Source organism: Meles meles, chromosome 2 (genome assembly GCF_922984935.1).
Source record: "Meles meles chromosome 2, mMelMel3.1 paternal haplotype, whole genome shotgun sequence".
Classification (NCBI taxonomy): domain Eukaryota; kingdom Metazoa; phylum Chordata; class Mammalia; order Carnivora; family Mustelidae; genus Meles; species Meles meles.
Window position 1 is genome coordinate 204,718,838 of NC_060067.1, and position 16,634 is coordinate 204,735,471.

General features: G+C 48.2%; 1 pseudogene; it reads left to right on the forward strand.

Annotated features, from left to right (window-relative positions):
• The first annotated feature begins 11,088 nt into the window (after positions 1–11,088).
• Positions 11,089–11,188, forward strand: LOC123937805 (annotated as a pseudogene).
• Positions 11,189–16,634: the final 5,446 nt, after the last annotated feature.

Here is a 16,634-nt window from a genome sequence, read left to right on the forward strand (position 1 = left end):
GACAAGCAGAGTGTACCTTGGGATGCTAGCTCTTCATTAAAATGGACTTTGAATGGTAGCTGTTTGATAAAACTCATTGCAGTGAGCCAGCGGCTTATGACAGGGAGTGATTTTACTTTACTAATGTGTTAGAGAACCCCTAACAATACAGCTGGGATTTTAAGTCAAATTTTAAAAATAATTGAAGAGGAGCCAGGAACTTGATAAAGAGGAAAGATAAGCAACTCACAGAAGAACGACTTGAAGGAAATGAGAGGCGGAAGCCGAAAAGGGAGCTTGGCTCACCAGCTAAGGGCTCACCTTTCCCATCCACATAGTGACAGGTAAGGTCAGAGGGAGCCGTGGGTCCTGGTCGGTGCCCCTGGAACGAAGGAAGCAGGTGTTCTATGGAAATTCTCTCCCAAAGCTCTGTCTGGATTTTGTCAATGTCTTCAAGCTAACCTTCTCTGTTTTTCATCTTCTTTGCCTCTTAGGACCTTTTTCAATCTCTACATTTCTGCGCTGCCTATCATCCCACCCCATCTTTGGGGGGAATTTTATTCTTCTTGCTCTTAAAATTGAATTGAGTTTTCAGTTATACGTTGACTCAAGGGTCTGCAAGTAATAGGTGCATTTTGAAATATGACGATGAAACTTGAGCCCACAGCGTCGTGGATGTGTGCAGTAGGCACCCCAGGGACAGGTTCGCAAGGGGGAGAGCCAGTGCTCGATCTGCATGAACGAGTCCTCGTGCTGGAGCAACAAGAACTGAGTGGACTCTCCAGGGCTCCTAAAGCAACAAGGGGCTGGGATTGCATCTCACTTCAAGTCTAGATTATTAAGATTTTTATTTATGATCAGCAGGAACTTTATTTATGATCAGCAAGTACTCAACTTGGAGGAAAGATACCTTATGTAATTGAAATTGCCGAGGAAACTTGGGGAGGAAGAACATAATCCCCGCGCTCTGTAATTAGCTCTGTTGGCAGAAGGGGGCCATGGATCACAGACTGAGATGTTGGAGGGCAATCAGGAGCACCGACTTCTTGTTCTGGCCTCGTCCCTAAGTGCCTGAGCACCTTGCACGGATGACATCATTGCTCCTTCCTTCCCAATTTTTCTCCTTCCTTTTCTGTTATCTGTGGTGAAACTGCAAGACCCTTGAGGGAAGGGGCTTGTGCCCTCTCTCTACCAAGGGCCACTCTTGCTTAAGAAGCAAACCACTCCTTCTTTGACTTTTCCTTCCTTCCTTCCTTCCTTCCTTCCTCTCTTTCTTTCTTTCTGCCATAAAGGGATAATTTAGGGGGAGATCTAATTTCTTACATTTCACCAAATCCCTTTAGGTATCTACTCCTCCTGCACTGCCCTTGATTATTTCCCCCTGGGTTTCTGATATTGTTCTCTTTTTTTTCCCCCTCCTTCTATTTACGTAATTCCCTAGCTACAGTTGACACCGTTCTTTTTCTTTCTTTCTTTTTTTTCCTTTCTGATTGTATTTATTTATTCATTCACGTATAGCCATGTAAGAGGTACAAAGCCACCCATATATATCTATATGGGTTTTTTTTATTTTTTAATTTTTTTATAAACATATAATGTATTTTTATCCCAGGGGTACAGGTCTGTGAATCGCCAGGTTTACACACTTCACAGCACTCAACAGAGCACATACCCTCCCCAATGTCCATAACCCCCCTCCCCCTCTCCCGACCCTCCTCCCCCCAGCAACCCTCAGTTTGTTTTGTGAGATTAAGAGTCTCTTATGGTTTGTCTCCCTCCCGATCCCATCTTGTCTCATTTATTCCTTTCCTACCCCCTAAGACCCTCACGTTGCCTCTCCACTTCCTCATATCAGGGAGATCATATGATAATTGTCTTTCTCTGATTGACTTATTTCGCTAAGCATAATAACCTCTAGTTCCATCCACATTGTTTCAAATGGCAAGATTTCATTATTTTGATGGCTGCATAGTATTCCATTGTGTGTATATATATATATATATATGTATATATATATATATATACCACATCTTCTTTATCCATTCATCTGTTGATGGACATCTAGGTTCTTTCCATAGTTTGGCTATTGTGGACATTATTGCTATAAACATTCGGGTGCATGTGCCCCTTTGGATCACTATTTTTGTATCTTTAGGGTAAATACCCAGTAGTGCAATTGCTGGGTCATAGGGTAGTTCTATTTTCAACTTTTTGAGGAACCTCCATGCTGTTTTCCGGAGTGGTTGCACCAGCTTGCATTCCCACCAACAGTGGAGGAGGGTTCCCCTTTCTCCACATCCTCTCCAACATTTGTCATTTCTTGACTTGTTAATTTTAGCCATTCTGACTGGTGTGAGGTGGTATCTCATTGTGCTTTTGATTTGTATTTCCCTGATGCCGAGTGACGTGGAGCATTTTTTCATGTGTCTGTTAGCCATTTGGATGTCTTCTTTGCAGAAATGTCTGTTCATGTCCTCTTCCCATTTCTTGGTTGGATTATTTGTTCTTTGGGTGTTGAGTTTGATAAGTTCTTGATAGATTTTGGATAATAGCCTTTTATCTGATATGTCGTTTGCAAATATCTTCTCCCATTCTGTCAGTTGTCTTTTGGTTTTGTTAACTGTTTCCTTTGCTCTGCAAAAGCTTTTGATCTTGATGAAATCCCAATAGTTCATTTTTGCCCTTGCTTCCCTTGCCTTTGCCGATGTTCCTAGGAAGAAGTTGCTGCGGCTGAGGTCGAAGAGGTTGCTGCCTGTGTTCTCCTCAAGGATTTTGATGGATTGCTGTCTCACACTGAGGTCCTTCATCCATTTTGAGTCTGTTTTTGCGTGTGGTGTAAAGGAAATGGTCCAGTTTCATTTTTCTGCATGTGGCTGTCCAATTTTCCCAGCACCATTTATTGAAGAGACTGTCTTTTTTCCATTGGACATTCTTTCCTGCTTTGTCGAAGATTAGTTGACCATAGAGTTGAGGGTCGATTTCTGGGCTCTCTATTCTGTTCCACTGATCTATGTGTCTGTTTTTGTGCCAGTACCATGCTGTCTTGATGATGACAGCTTTGTAATAGAGCTTGAAGTCCGGAATTGTGATGCCACCAACTTTGGCTTTCTTTTTCAATATTCCTTTGGCTATTCGGGTCTTTTCTGGTTCCATATAAATTTTAGGATTATTTGTTCCATTTCTTTGAAAAAAAATGGATGGTATTTTGATAGGGATTGCATTAAATGTGTAGATTGCTTTAGGTAGCATAGACATTTTCACAATATTTGTTCTTCCAATCCAGGAGCATGGAACATTTTTCCATTTCTTTGTGTCTTCCTCAATTTCTTTCATGAGTACTTTATAGTTTTCTGAGTATAGATTCTTTGCCTCTTTGGTTAGGTTTATTCCAAGGTATCTTATGGTTTTGGGTGCAATTATAAATGGGATTGACTCCTTAATTTCTCTTTCTTCTGTCTTGTTGTTGGTGTAAAGATATGCTAATGATTTCTGTGCATTGATTTTATATCCTGACACTTTACTGAATTCCTGTACAAGGTCTAGTAGTTTTGGAGTGGAGTCTTTTGGGTTTTCCACTGTTCTTTTTCTTTCTTAATCTGTGCTCCTGATATGGCCACGCTGATAGTTTTCCCTGGTGACGGGTGGTGTGGGCTTACCCAGAACACGACTTAAAATGTTTGGCTTACATAGTGGCTTGAAAATAAACTAGACAGAGATTTAAAATGAGCTTGGGTATTTCTCAAAGGGCTGGACGTTTATAACGATGTGAATTTTAGAAGTTTGTTATTACAGAAAATGACTTTGTAAAGGATGGCACGTTTAACAGATCGATTTTAAATATCCGTGTCTGACAGATGTGCCGAGCCAGCAGGCACTTGCCTCCAGTGGATCTCCAGCATCATGGCGCCTCCAACCATGATTCTCTCCTGGAATCTTGTGAAGTCTAGGTTCCCCTTGCTTGTCATAGAAAACTTACCCTGACCGAGTTAAACAGGCAAGGAAGACTGTATCCAAGACTGTTGTAAGAGGAAAATGAGACTGCCATAGTTGGAGGAAGAGACTGAACTCAACTCCATTGGGGACAGAAGGTGGGGGGTTGTTAAACGGCGAGCTGGTGCAAAGCACTGAAGGGCCTCAGGTGAGCTGGTCACTGGGATTTGGCCATCCTTGTTCAACGACGGGCGCTAGTAGAGAAGTCAGCTCCTCCCACAGACACTGGGAGGCTGGGACACAGGGACCCTGGTCCTGGACGATTCCGTTTCAGAGGGTGGGCTCTAGGTTCTGGAGAAGGACAGCCCTGGGTTGCAGAAGGTTTACATCTCAAGGGGCAAAGAAAGAACTGACAGTGCAAAGTTTTCTAAAGCAAATGCGCTAAGAAAAAGGATGTCAGGGAGACAAGTTAGGGAGAAGCCTGTGTAAAGTTCGGTCAGGCTGAGGAGACCAGGAAGGCCATCTGATGGAGCTTCATGATTCCTATGTAAGTCTGATATGTGGAAGTAGGCAATTCTGTGCAAAATCTATGTGATTTATCATTGGTTCCTGGCACAAAATACAAGGATTAAGTAATCCTTGGCCAAGGAAAATGACTTTGGTTGCACACCAAATTAGAGACATTAAAATAAAAATAAACAGAGCATGGCAATACCGTAGGGAGCGTCAAGAGCAGCCCTGTGGCTGGAAAGGGCAGCTAAAATTCATCTAAAGATCCCACAGTAGGATTTATTTGTTGATTAATTTAACGTTACAATTTTTAATCTGTCTAATTTGGTAATTTTAGCTGTTTTCTATGTGTCTCTTCTTTTGTTCTCTGGTTGCTTGTGGGAGGTAGAGAGGCCTTACGGCTTTGTAGCAAGGTCATGAACCTGTATTCAAATGCTGGTCCTACAACTTTCTGTTGCATTGGCTAAACTCAGTCTTTTCCACCAATGAACATAATAACTCGTATCTCTGTTGTGAAAATAATTATAGATGCGCCGTACATGATGACCGTCATCATTATTCTATGTTTAAACGTGAGAAGGATCTTAAAAGAAATTTTATAGGTCCTTTAATTTCTAGAAAGCCTACAGTTTATGGAAGGAAAGCTTTACTTGGCTTTTGGGGTCACACTTCTAAATGCCAATTGTAGGGTTATAATGCTCTGATGACTCCTTCTTCACGTGCAGAGCAACAGGTAAGGAGAGACCCACTTCAGTGTGTTACACCAGCTGTAGCAGGAGTCACTCTGAGGATTCATCATCACTTTTCTTATTTAAATTACTTGGATATATTTTTTCAAAGAACACAGCTGTGTCAGCGTTGGGGGGTGCGGAAAGCTCACTCGTACTCCCAGGATTTTCTGTTTGGCTTTATCTCCTGTTTGGTTTCATACACTCTTGGGTGACTAATAGTTCCACCTCCGTGTCTCTTACCATATGTAGGGCTCCTAAGGCAATGCTCATTTTCAAGTCCCATGAGAAGTCTTTGCTGACTGATCTTCGTTGCTCATGGACTTGAGAGATTCAAATACTTGCTCTGTCTTCCTGTTCCGAGGCTGAGGGGATCCAGCCACGCTTCATAAGGGGCTCCCTGTGACCCCTCCCTCTTCCGACCTTCAGGCCAAGAGGATTTCTTGGCCCAAGTTAGGCTCTACGGGAGAGGCGTGGCCTTCTGGAGTATGGGCAGCATCATTGTCTTTTGTCATCGGCAGGGGACATTGAGGTCAGAGATTAAGAGCTGGGATGGGCTCGTAACAAGGCCACAGTCAGGAGGGCTGACCCTGTGAAGTGTGGTGGGCTCGGGCAGGAATGGAGCAGGCCTCAGGCACCTTAACACTGAGATGCCCGTGACACGTCGGGTGTGATGTGCAGGGCGGCCAGCTGGGTAAGGGATCTGAGGTGAGGCACTGTCAGGACTCGTTAGCACAAAGGATGGGGCTAGAGAGTGCAGCATGGGTTGGGGTGATGAGGAGAACCCAGGCAAGGGCAGGCCACCTCAGAGGAGCAGCACATTGGGCCATGTCCCCTAAGTTAATGCCAGAAGGCGTTTCAAGGAGGAGGACTCTACTGATGACCAAGTCAGAAGCTGACAATGTGCGTTAGGTCTGGGTGCGGGTTTGCTGGGGACGTGGTGAGAGCAGTCTCGGGGAGGCAGTGGGAGGGAAAGCCCGATGGAAATGGACTTAAGAAAGACTAGGAGGAATTCAAGACAGAGATCTTAGGGGATCCTGGGTGGCTCAGTCAGTGAAGCATCTGCCTTTGGCTCAGGTCACAATCTCGGGGTCCTGGGATTGAGCCCCATGTCGGGCTCTCTGCTCAGTGGGGAGTCTGCTTCTCCCTCTCCTTCTGCCACTCCCCCTGCTCATGCTCTCTCTCTCCCTCTCACTAATAAATACATAAAATCTTTAAAAAGAGAGAGAGAGAAGGCAACTATTTTCAGAAAATTTTTCTACTGTGAAGGAGAGCAGAGAAAAGGGGCTGTAGCTGGAGGAGAGAAGGTTATGGGTTTTGTCTACTTTTTAGGATGGGAGAAAGCACAACATATCATAGTCCAATGCAAATCATCTGGGGAGCGGAAAAATCGATGTCGGAGGAGCGGATGGAGGGGCGGGTTGCTGGGACGATATCCTCATGTCTGCAAGACGGTGGGGTCCAGCGTGTTAACAGAGGGGTCTCCTGAGAAGGGAGGTGAGCTTGGGGAGAATGTCACTGGGCTCCCTAAAGGGAAAGAGGAGGGCAGGACAGACCTTCCCAGACTTGTCCAAGGCCTTCGTCCTGCTCTGTCTGTGAGCGTTGGCTCGCCTGCGTGTTGAGCTCCTGAAGAGGGAGAGTCCCCGGGAAGGTCTTCGACCATTGATAGATGCTTCCCTGCCCAGAACTGCAGAATGCGTTGGCGGGATTGTTGCAGGATTGGGGGAAGGCTTGCCGAAGAAAGCACGGGGGAAAGAACGCATGTGAGCAAATAGGTGTGCGTGTGCATACGTGTACGTGCACCCACGCAGGAGTGCCATACTCCAGACAATGCAGGAGTCTGGAAAAGTGCAGGTGAGAGTCCATTCTGAGGGTTTTATGTTACTAAAACTAAAAATGTCTCTACCCACGGTGTCATATTTGCCACCTTAGAAAAAGGTGGAACCTTTAAAAACATTTTTTGTATTTTAAGGGAATTCTTCGGCACACATTGGAGCTCGAACTCACAACCCTGAGATCAAGAGTCACATGCTCCCCCGACTGAGCCAGCCACGTGCCCCAAAGGAGAAGCCTTTTAAAAACAGACTTTAAACAGGAAGCACGTGAGCCGCTAGGTGAGGTGTGGCCGTTGGGGGTGGCCGAGGGCTGCCTTGGGCTGTTCTGAGCAGGACAAAGAAGACGACTCAGAGCGGGGCTGGGGTCTTCTGGGCCACCCTTCCCAGCCAAGAAAGAACAAGTCTTTGTCCTCGCTCCCTTTTCACCCAGTGGGGAGGAGAGGAGTCAGGAGGTTACCTGGGGTTTTGTGCAAGGGGGAGTCAATGGGAGAGCCAGGGAGAATTTATCACCCAGGCTGTGGGTTGTTTCTCCGCTTTACAATCCTTATTCTTACATCAAGGCAGTGGAGGAAAGTAAGAACCAGCCAGGGAGCCTCTGCATTCAACCTGTGGGAGGCCCATGCGGTCCGGGTGCTCTGGGACTGGCCTTCACAATTGCTGGGACACGGAGAGAGAGGAGGTCAGCGTCCACTCCAGGCTCCCATCGACGTGGCTGAGAGAACGGGGGCATCGCAGGAGTAAGCGGGGCGGGCCAGGGAGGAAACGTGTGTGTCTCTGGGCAGGTCCATTCAGAAGTCCTGCTCAGGAGGAAGGGAACTCCTGGAGGATTAGGGCCCGTATTTATTCTCTTCCCTGTGTCACCAGGCTCTAGCATAGTACCCAGCAAAGATCTGGGGCTCAAGTCATACTCGAGAAGTACCTTAAAATAAATGAGTAAGTGCACACACAGGTGAGCGAGCAGGTGGCCACAGCATGCCGCCCATCGGACTGTGCGCTGGGAGTGGTTGGTCTCTTGGACGGTAGCTGTGAAGCATGTACAGAAAGGTCTTGTGTCTGTGTGTTTTAAGACTGATTTATTTATTTGACATACAGAGAGAGAGAGAGAGAGTGAGCGCACGCCCAAGGAGAGGGAGCAGCAGGCAGAGGGAGAAGCAGCCTCACTGCTGAGAAGAAGCCTGACTCGGGACTTGATCCCAGGACCCTGGGATCATGACCTGAGCCCAAGGCAGATGCTTAACCCACTGAGCCACCCAGGCACCCCAATGTCTTCCGCTGTTAAAAAGGAAAACAGGTATTTTCCATCCAGGGCATAGGCTGTTCCCCACGGCTGATGAAATTACTCTGTATTTGATTTTAAAACATCACTTAGGTTTTGAGTTGTCTCCCGATTCCCTTCTGAGACAAAAACTAGAAATTGCAAATACAGCTCCAGCCCTTGGTTTTTACCTGGTTATCAGGCAAGGAGAGGAACGAACAGCCGAGGGGTAGAGTAGTGCCGGCCTGCAGTGGAGGTGGCTGCTTATTTTCCAGAATCCCGTCATTTCGCTGGGTGCTTTTCCCTTTGCCCATAAGGCCTGCTTCTCTCCTGGACGAAGTTGGGTCAGTTTCGGGGACTCATGTATCCCGTCTTGCTGGAGCACGATGCATTTGTTTTTCCCTTTCATCGAAGGTTTTTCATATTTGAAAATCAGCTCAGACAGACACCGCAATTTGCTAAAATCAATATAATTAGAGAAAAAAATGGATGTACTGAAGAGAGGACAATTCAGGAAGGGACTGGACATGACTGAAATGTTTAAGGAGCTGCCTTGTCTTCCAAGACTCGGATTTGAACAGGAGTGAAGCCCAGACTTTTGTAATGGAAATTTCACTCTGAAGCTCTTATGGGCTACTTTCCTGGCAGAGTTGATATTGGAAGAGATCTGGGTAAAGATTTGCGTCCCTTTGAAAGGCTGGTTCAGGCTGAGCCTCCTGACACCGAAATGTCATGCTCACACCTAATACTTCACGTTATTAACGTTTCTGTCCATTGCCAGAGTTAGGGTATAAAACTGTTACATTCTTTGGAGTACCAACTTGTTCTTTTACTCCTTTGTTGTCTTATTAACCATTTCTCTTCTCAGACACAAAGTCGGGAGGCAATTTGGGGAGCAGCTGGTGCACACTCTGTATTTGAGACTGGAATATGCTGGAATATGCCGCTGTTTGCAGCCCAGGGCTCGGCTGGACTAGGCCGTGGGGTCCCTCATTTCAGGAGCCTTCAGTTGGCAAGCGGGGGACAGGAGATGTGAGGTTCGGCAGCATCCCTGGGTCACGCAACGGGAAAAACGGTGTGATGGATGGATCAGCGTGTGCTCTTCAAGACCAAGGAACTGAAGAGGCTCCCTGAGTTGAACTGGAAATTTTAATGGGGAAACAGCTGAAGGAGTAGGAAGAATCTGGTGTCGGCTTTAGGCCAGGCAGCCACGGAACGTGTCCCACCTTGGCCATAGCTGTGCCCCTTTGAGCCGGTTGCTCTGTGCCCGCCCATGATGCATCTGGGCAGCAGGCCTGCTTGCTGGTGCTCGTGACCACACATGGAGCATCATGTTTTAAGACTGTGTCAAAAACAAGGCCAGAGACCAGTGGCGTGTGCATTCCCAGGCCAGAGACCAGTGGCGTATGCATGCCCTGTAGCGGGCACTCGGGAAATTTCCTTCCTGACTTTTCGCTACGAGTGTTTCCACACCATGGACCACCGTCCTCAGTGCTCAGAGGTCACGCTGTAGCACTCCTGGAGTCGTCGTCGTAAGATTCAGACGCTTGTGAAGACAAAAGACGCAGGCATGCAGAAGGACAGAAGCTGTGCTGCGGAAAGACTGACACGCCGCGGAATTCAGAGTAACAACGGCAGCCACGGTCTTACACAGACTCACACACGTGCACACACACGCCCACCTCCTGTGACAGGCAGGGTCAGGGACCAGAATCCCTCCCGGCTCAGGCTCACGGAGGAGCGTGGGGAAGGGGGACAGCCCTACCTTCGTCCGCGAGTTTCTGCTGGCTCTGCGGCTCCGTGCTCGAGCTCTGCTTCTGGCCTCCAAGGCATGTACTGCGAGGGGCCGAAACTTCCACGCGTCCGTCGTTTCTCGAAGTTGGGGTTTTAAGCATGGAGCCTGAAGCAGGCCTTGCTCTCACGACGTTGCGATCATGACCGGGGCTGAAATCGAGAGTCAGATGGTTCACCGACTGAGCCCCCCGGGCGCCCTCTTGGAGAGCATCCTGCTGCCTGTAGTTGCTGCCCACGGTTCAGGGGAGGGACGTGGTTTACACCACAATCCTTCATCTGTGTATTTCAGGTCACACTGGAATTGAAAAGGGTCTTTTCCTATGCAGAACATGGTTCTCTGATACTCCATGAGTGATATTATATCCATCCCATAGGCTCTATGTTCTAGGATAGTGTGACCAACGAATATGCCCTTGGGGTTACGTGAGTGCTCCAAGTGCCTGGCCTTGTTGGGAAGGAGCGCTGGGCAGGCCGGTGGTGGTGCTAGTGAGGGTGATGTGCACACCCTGGGCCACGTGACCGCTCGGGGCACGGTCCCCTGCTCTGGACATATCTTAGTTAACTCTTCCCCAGAAGTTAGGGAGAGTAGGCATTCAGTTCATGAGGAAAAACGAAAGTCAAGTTTAGGTCTCATTGTTTACATGCAGAGAAAATGGAATTTGGACCGAGGGCCTTCTGTGTTCCGCCTGCCTCACTCTCCCATCTTCCTCCAAAAGCAGGTTCACGTAGGTGGTGGGTTCCTCTTGCCCATTCCACCCACTTCTTCTCCTGACCCTTATTTGCTTCCTAATTTTACAGCCAGGTATTTTAATCTTCCATATACTCTAATGTTAACTGTGCTGTTGGAATACTTTCGGCAGGAGGCAGTTGTGTTTCTTTGGCTGTGGGTAGGGTGAGTTGATGCTACAGACTAGGGGTGTGTCTCCCTCACATCTGTGTGTTGAAACCCTAATCCCTCAAAGTGATGGTGTCAGGAGATGGGGCTTGGGGAGGTGACAAGGTCATGAGGGTCGAGCCCCATCATGGGGTTCGTGCCGTTACAGGGAGAGACGGGAGAGTGCTCGCTTCGGCACATACGTTAAAGTCAGAAGGCTACAGAGAAGATCAGCGTGGCCTCTGCAGGATGACAGCAAATTTGCAAAATGTTCCATATTTTAATAAAAGAAGGAGAAGGGTAGGACGAGGAAGAGAAAGAAGAGGAAGAGGAAACAGGAGAGGAGAGAACTGGCTTCCTTTCTGTGTCTCCGCACCACGTGTGGACACAGGGAGAAGACACCGTCTGTAACCCAGGACACGGCGCTCCCCAGACGCTGGATCTGCCGGCGCCTCAGACTTCCGGCCTCCCCAGCGGTGGCAGCCAGATGTGTGTTCCCCCAGCCCCCGCTCCGTGAGACACAGTGGCCACTGAACAAAGTCTGCTTCACAGAAGCTGGGCCTCTCCAGCCCTTGCCATATAGCAGGTGCTCACAGAATACAGGCTGAATGAACAAATAAAAAGATGCGAGAGAATCAGTAACACTTTAGCGTCGGAAAGGTGTCTGGTTGGCCAGTCGGAGCATGAAGTCAGGTGCAGCAGGTCTGGTGGACGGGGGCCGTGCTGCTGGGGCCCCTCGGGGATGGACTCCTTGACCCGGCTGCCAGGCTCCGTATCCTGCTCCCAGCCCCTCAGAGCTCAGTGTGGCTGCAGGTGCTGCTTCCTGGGCGCAGGCACTGGACGTCCGGCTGCAGGGCTCCCTGGGGCCAGCAGGGCTGTCCTGGCTTGTCCTCAGGGGACTGCTGCTCTCCGCACCCTTGCTTCCCTTCCACCTCATCCCCTGCTCAGTTAACACCCCGCACGGTGATCCTACTACTAATACTCCGAGTCAGCTTCTCTGGGATCCAACCTGCTGCGCCATGTGGCCAAGGGCAGTGGGTCGCCTTCTTCAGGTGTTAAAAATTCCCGGAGCCGCTCTTAGGTGATTGTTCTTAAGGAGCTGTAGGCACAGCTACAACCGAGGATGGTCTTGACATTCTGGTAAAATACGTCCTCAACAAATTAAGAGGGTGTGATCGGCGTTGAGTGGTTTGCATGTGCACAGAAACGAAAAGCACAACCGGCACTTGCAGCAGGTTACAAACACCAACCCCCAGCGGCTCTGGCTGTCCTTCTCCACCACACAACGGAAGTTAATCTCCGTCGTGCACTGGGGCTTTTTGCTCAAATTTTCTAGGGTGTGATTAGCTCAGTGTCCCCCTCCGAACCCCACACCTGTTGCACTACACACAGGCTGATGGGTTGTGTTCCTTTTTGTCCTAGCACATGCGAGTCTTTGTTTAACCCGGTTCCATGTTCATAACATGACAGAATGAAAAGCGGTGTTTCCGGCATCGACTGTATTCATCTTCTTGGTAGAAGCGACGTTCTGTCTCCTTCCAGAGCTTATTCTGCCCGTAAACAGAACAGTTCCAGCTTGTTCTTTCTCTCTCGTCTCTCTGTTCTTTCCTTCTCTACTCAGACTGTGCCCGAGAATCGGGGACGCTGTGTGACATGTGTGCGTGGAGTATACATCATCGTCCTGTAAATGTGGGGACTGTTCCTGTTTCTCGAGCAGCTTATAAGTGGCCATCGGTAACATTTCCATGAACAGAAGGGGCAGGTGTTACGGTGGGCACACGTGGTACCATCTGCCCAGTGGATTCAGAGCCCTAGCTCCCAGGTTGCGACTCGTACGTCTTTCTTTTCTATTTTTAAAAGATTGTATTTATTTATTTGTCAGAGAGAGCAGAAGAGAGCACAAGCAGGCAGAGTGGCAGGCAGAGGCAGAGAGAGAAGCAGGCTCTCCACTGAGTGGGGAGCCCAGTGTGGGACTGGATCCCAGGACCCTGGGATCATGACCTGAGCCAAAGGCAGATGCTTAACCAACTGAGCCACCCAGGCATTCCCTCGTAGTCTTTCTGTAGGAATCAGCATAAGCCTTCTGTTCAGGGCTGCTGCGTGCCTGCGAGGACGTGGCTTGGCCGCTGGGCTGTGCTTCCGTGTGCATTAGAAAACATGATCCCCTTTAAGTCAGAGATACCCAGCCTGGGCACTACGGACATTTGGGCCAGATGATTCTCTGTTGTAAGGGGGTGTTGTCCCGTGTAAGGTGTTTGTAACCGCATTCCTGGCGTCCACTCACCAGATGCCTGTAGCACTCACCCCCGTGGTGACAATCAGAAATTTGTTCAGATGGTGTGGATGTCCCCTGGGGAGCGAAATCACGGCCTGTGGAAACCGCAGACTCAGGCAAGTGCAGTTGTAGGCCAGAGTACACAGATTATAGGAAAGAGACCGGGCCGGCTTTCCATCCCCCGTTGCTTCCTTGGCCAGGGCCATTTGTATAGTGCACATTTGCCACAACTGTAAATAGTGCTCCTGCTGGTTCCCATATGTTTCTGTGTCCTGGCTAAACGTCTCCCATTGGCTTCTCAGAGACATCCCTGAATCCCTTTGACTTCTTCTAGCTTGAGTTGTTACTTTTATTTGTAAGCAAACAGTTACCCTCCTCTTCTTACCCTTGCTTTCCCCTGGTCCATCTGAAGTTTTGAAAAGGGCTCTCCTGTCTATGCGAGCACAAGTAGCTACTGTCTGTCTTTTGGAACTGTGTGCAGGTGTGAAAGTGTTTGATCTGGAAGGTGTTATCTGTATTCAACACTCATCAAATCTCTTCTCAAGGGGGCTTTGCCTTTTTCTCTGACCTTTTACTTTTGGACAAAACACATCTTGGATGCCAGATATCATATTGGTTTCCTTACAGGAAAGTAGCGGCATCGCTCCCTTATTAGCTCTGTTTGATCTCTGACAAGTGATAAAGACATGGCATGAAAACGTATAATTTCTTGTAACTAGAAGAGACTTAAATTAATATGTACGAGACAGGAACAGATAGATGAAGGGTATTTGCTAATGGATTGAAAATTATGTTATATTTAGAGTAGTGTTTCCCAAACTATTGGATACGGTGGTCTAAAGTAATTCAACTTAAAAATTGCTGCTTTAAAATAACAAAAATAAAATCATAGGTTAAGTAAGAGGGATAATGAATCATGGAGCACTACCTCAAAAACCAGCGATGGCCTGGATGGTGACTCACATAATGTGAAAAAAAGGTAACAGGGATAATACTTTCAATTGCTTGATGTCACTGAGAGGGGTGGTGCTGACCGCAGTCTCCCTCCGGGGTCTGAAACCAGGCTGCCCGGAGGATGGTCTGTGTGGCAGACTTGTTCCCTGCATATCAGTGTGCTTGCTTGCTTCTTACTTCTATGGAGTGAAAGATCCTTCCTCGTGAATGGAGGTGGTCAGGAAGGACAGCGACTGTCGGGTGGCTCCAGACATAGTTCGGGGTATTGTAATAAACACGGCCCAGACACCGGAGAGCATTTTCTCACCCAAGCACGGTAGTGTGAGGTATGACGTCACGGAGCCCGTATCTCCCTGCAGGGCTCGAGGAATGGTTTCACGTGCACCACAGCCAGGAAGGGATCCCACAGGCACGTTGCAGCGTCTCTGGGCCTCCAAAATGTATTTTCATATTCAGTTATCGCCTTGGGAGGGGATTGGAGAAGATGCTGCCTAGTGTTACCATTGTTCCAAGGAGAGAAGACAACAGGAAAGGTCCCGTGGGATTGGCCCGAACCGAGACTCCAGCTTCAAGGGCCTCCTCCCTGGTCCTCCAGGGCCGAGGCTCTGCTCCCATCTGCCTGTTGGCACCTGCTTTATCTTCCCAGCTCTCTGCAGGACCAGCTCTTTCCGTCTTTGGTTCTTGCCCCAGAGGTCACCTCCCCAGAGAGGTCTTTCCTGCCCGGCCGTTCTGGAGCACCCTCGCTCAGCTGCTCTGTACTCTTGGTTCTGTTTATTTCCTTCCCAGGATCTGTTGCAATCTGCAGTCTGGTTGTTTCCTTGCTTGTTGAGTTTTCTCCCTGGAGGATGAAATCCACGAGTGGGTATCACTCTACAGCTCCTTTCCCAGAACCGGGGACACGGGAGGTGCTCAGCAGACAGGGCCGGGGCCCTCGGTGGCTTCTGTGCCGCAGGCTGTGCCCCCCAGTCCTGTGAATGCATTTAGTCTCTTGTTTGTCTTTTTGTCAGATGGAAAACTAATTTTAGATGGACCCCATTATTTTGCGCTTCTTCCTGAAAGGAAATGGACTGCTTCATCCCAGAGCTTACTGTGCTTTCTTTGAATACGGTAGGAGGGTTTCCATGGCTTTCAGTCCTTTAGAAGAAGTTCACAAGTGTGAATCCACTGGGAGAAAATGGGGCAAATGGAGCATTGGTGCATTAAAGTCCAACGTTCAGATAATCACGATTGATTATTTTCTTCTCCCTTTTGCAACTGTTTGTAGGAAATCACCCTTTTGGATGAAATGGTCCCAACAGACACTATGTTGCCACAAAAATACTGTTCAAGTTGTTATGGACGAAACTGTGTCCTGTCCTCCACTCCCGTAAACTTGTATGTTGAAGCCTTAACCCCTGCTGGGAGTGTTTGGAGATGAGTCCTTTAAAGAGATAATTAAGGCGAGGGGAGGTTCTAACGGTGGGGCCCTAGTCTCACAGGACTTGTGTCTGCAGAAAAAGAGACACCAGAGAGAACGCTCCACACTCACACTCAGAATAAGCCACGTGAGGACACAACAAGAAGGGGACCATCTGCAGGCCGAGGAGAGAGGTCTTGCCAGAAATCAGTCCTGGTGGTACCTTGGTCTTGGACTTCTCACCTTCAGAACGATGAGGACATACATTTGTATTGTGGAAGCTAGAATGTGGTATATTGTTCACGCAGCTCCAACAGAGGAATCCAACAAAGTTTATGTAATGTCGAACTGTAGAATTCAGTGTAACAGTCTCCATGTTAGTTCTGTTCTTTATTTCAGTGAATGGACTTTGAACCACTCCTCTGTTTTAATTTGGGGATAATGCATCATCAGATACTAAAAATCTCAACCCCAGAGAACATCGACAAGAACAGTCACTTGATTTGAAAATACTTTGGACAGGACGAGTTGTGAATTGTCAAGAGAAATTTAGCTGATTCACGCTGAACGTATGTGTGACCTTCACAAATATGATGATTATTAAGAAATGAGATTTCTGAAGCTAGTTGATGGTAATGTTTCACAGTTTTGAAATAGAGGCAAAAGAGGTCTCATTGCTTTTTCCTCTGAAATGGAGATTAATTGGAAACCAGCTGGTGGGGTTTGCATTATAAAAAATGTAGCTCTTCCTTTTCTTCCAAATTTTATGTTTAGGAGATGGAGCCTTCTCATGGCTGGGGTTGGGGCTCCAACAGGATTGTAAAGATCCCCTGTAACCTGTACTGGGTCTAAGTTGCATTTACAAAGAGATGGTCACCCCCCCCCCCCCCCCCCGCCACCCTAGCTTTAGTGTTGAAGACACTGAGGCGAAGGAGGTTCACTGGTTGGTCTCTGTTTGCTCTACTGGAGCACGTCTTCCCTTCCTGACCCTGGTCTGTGGCCCAGGGTGCTGACCTCCACGGGCTGCAGCCAAAGTATCCTCACCCTCTGGCTTTGGGCAGGGGAGGGGGAGGGGGAGAACCAGGGAGATCTGAAAGAGTGGGA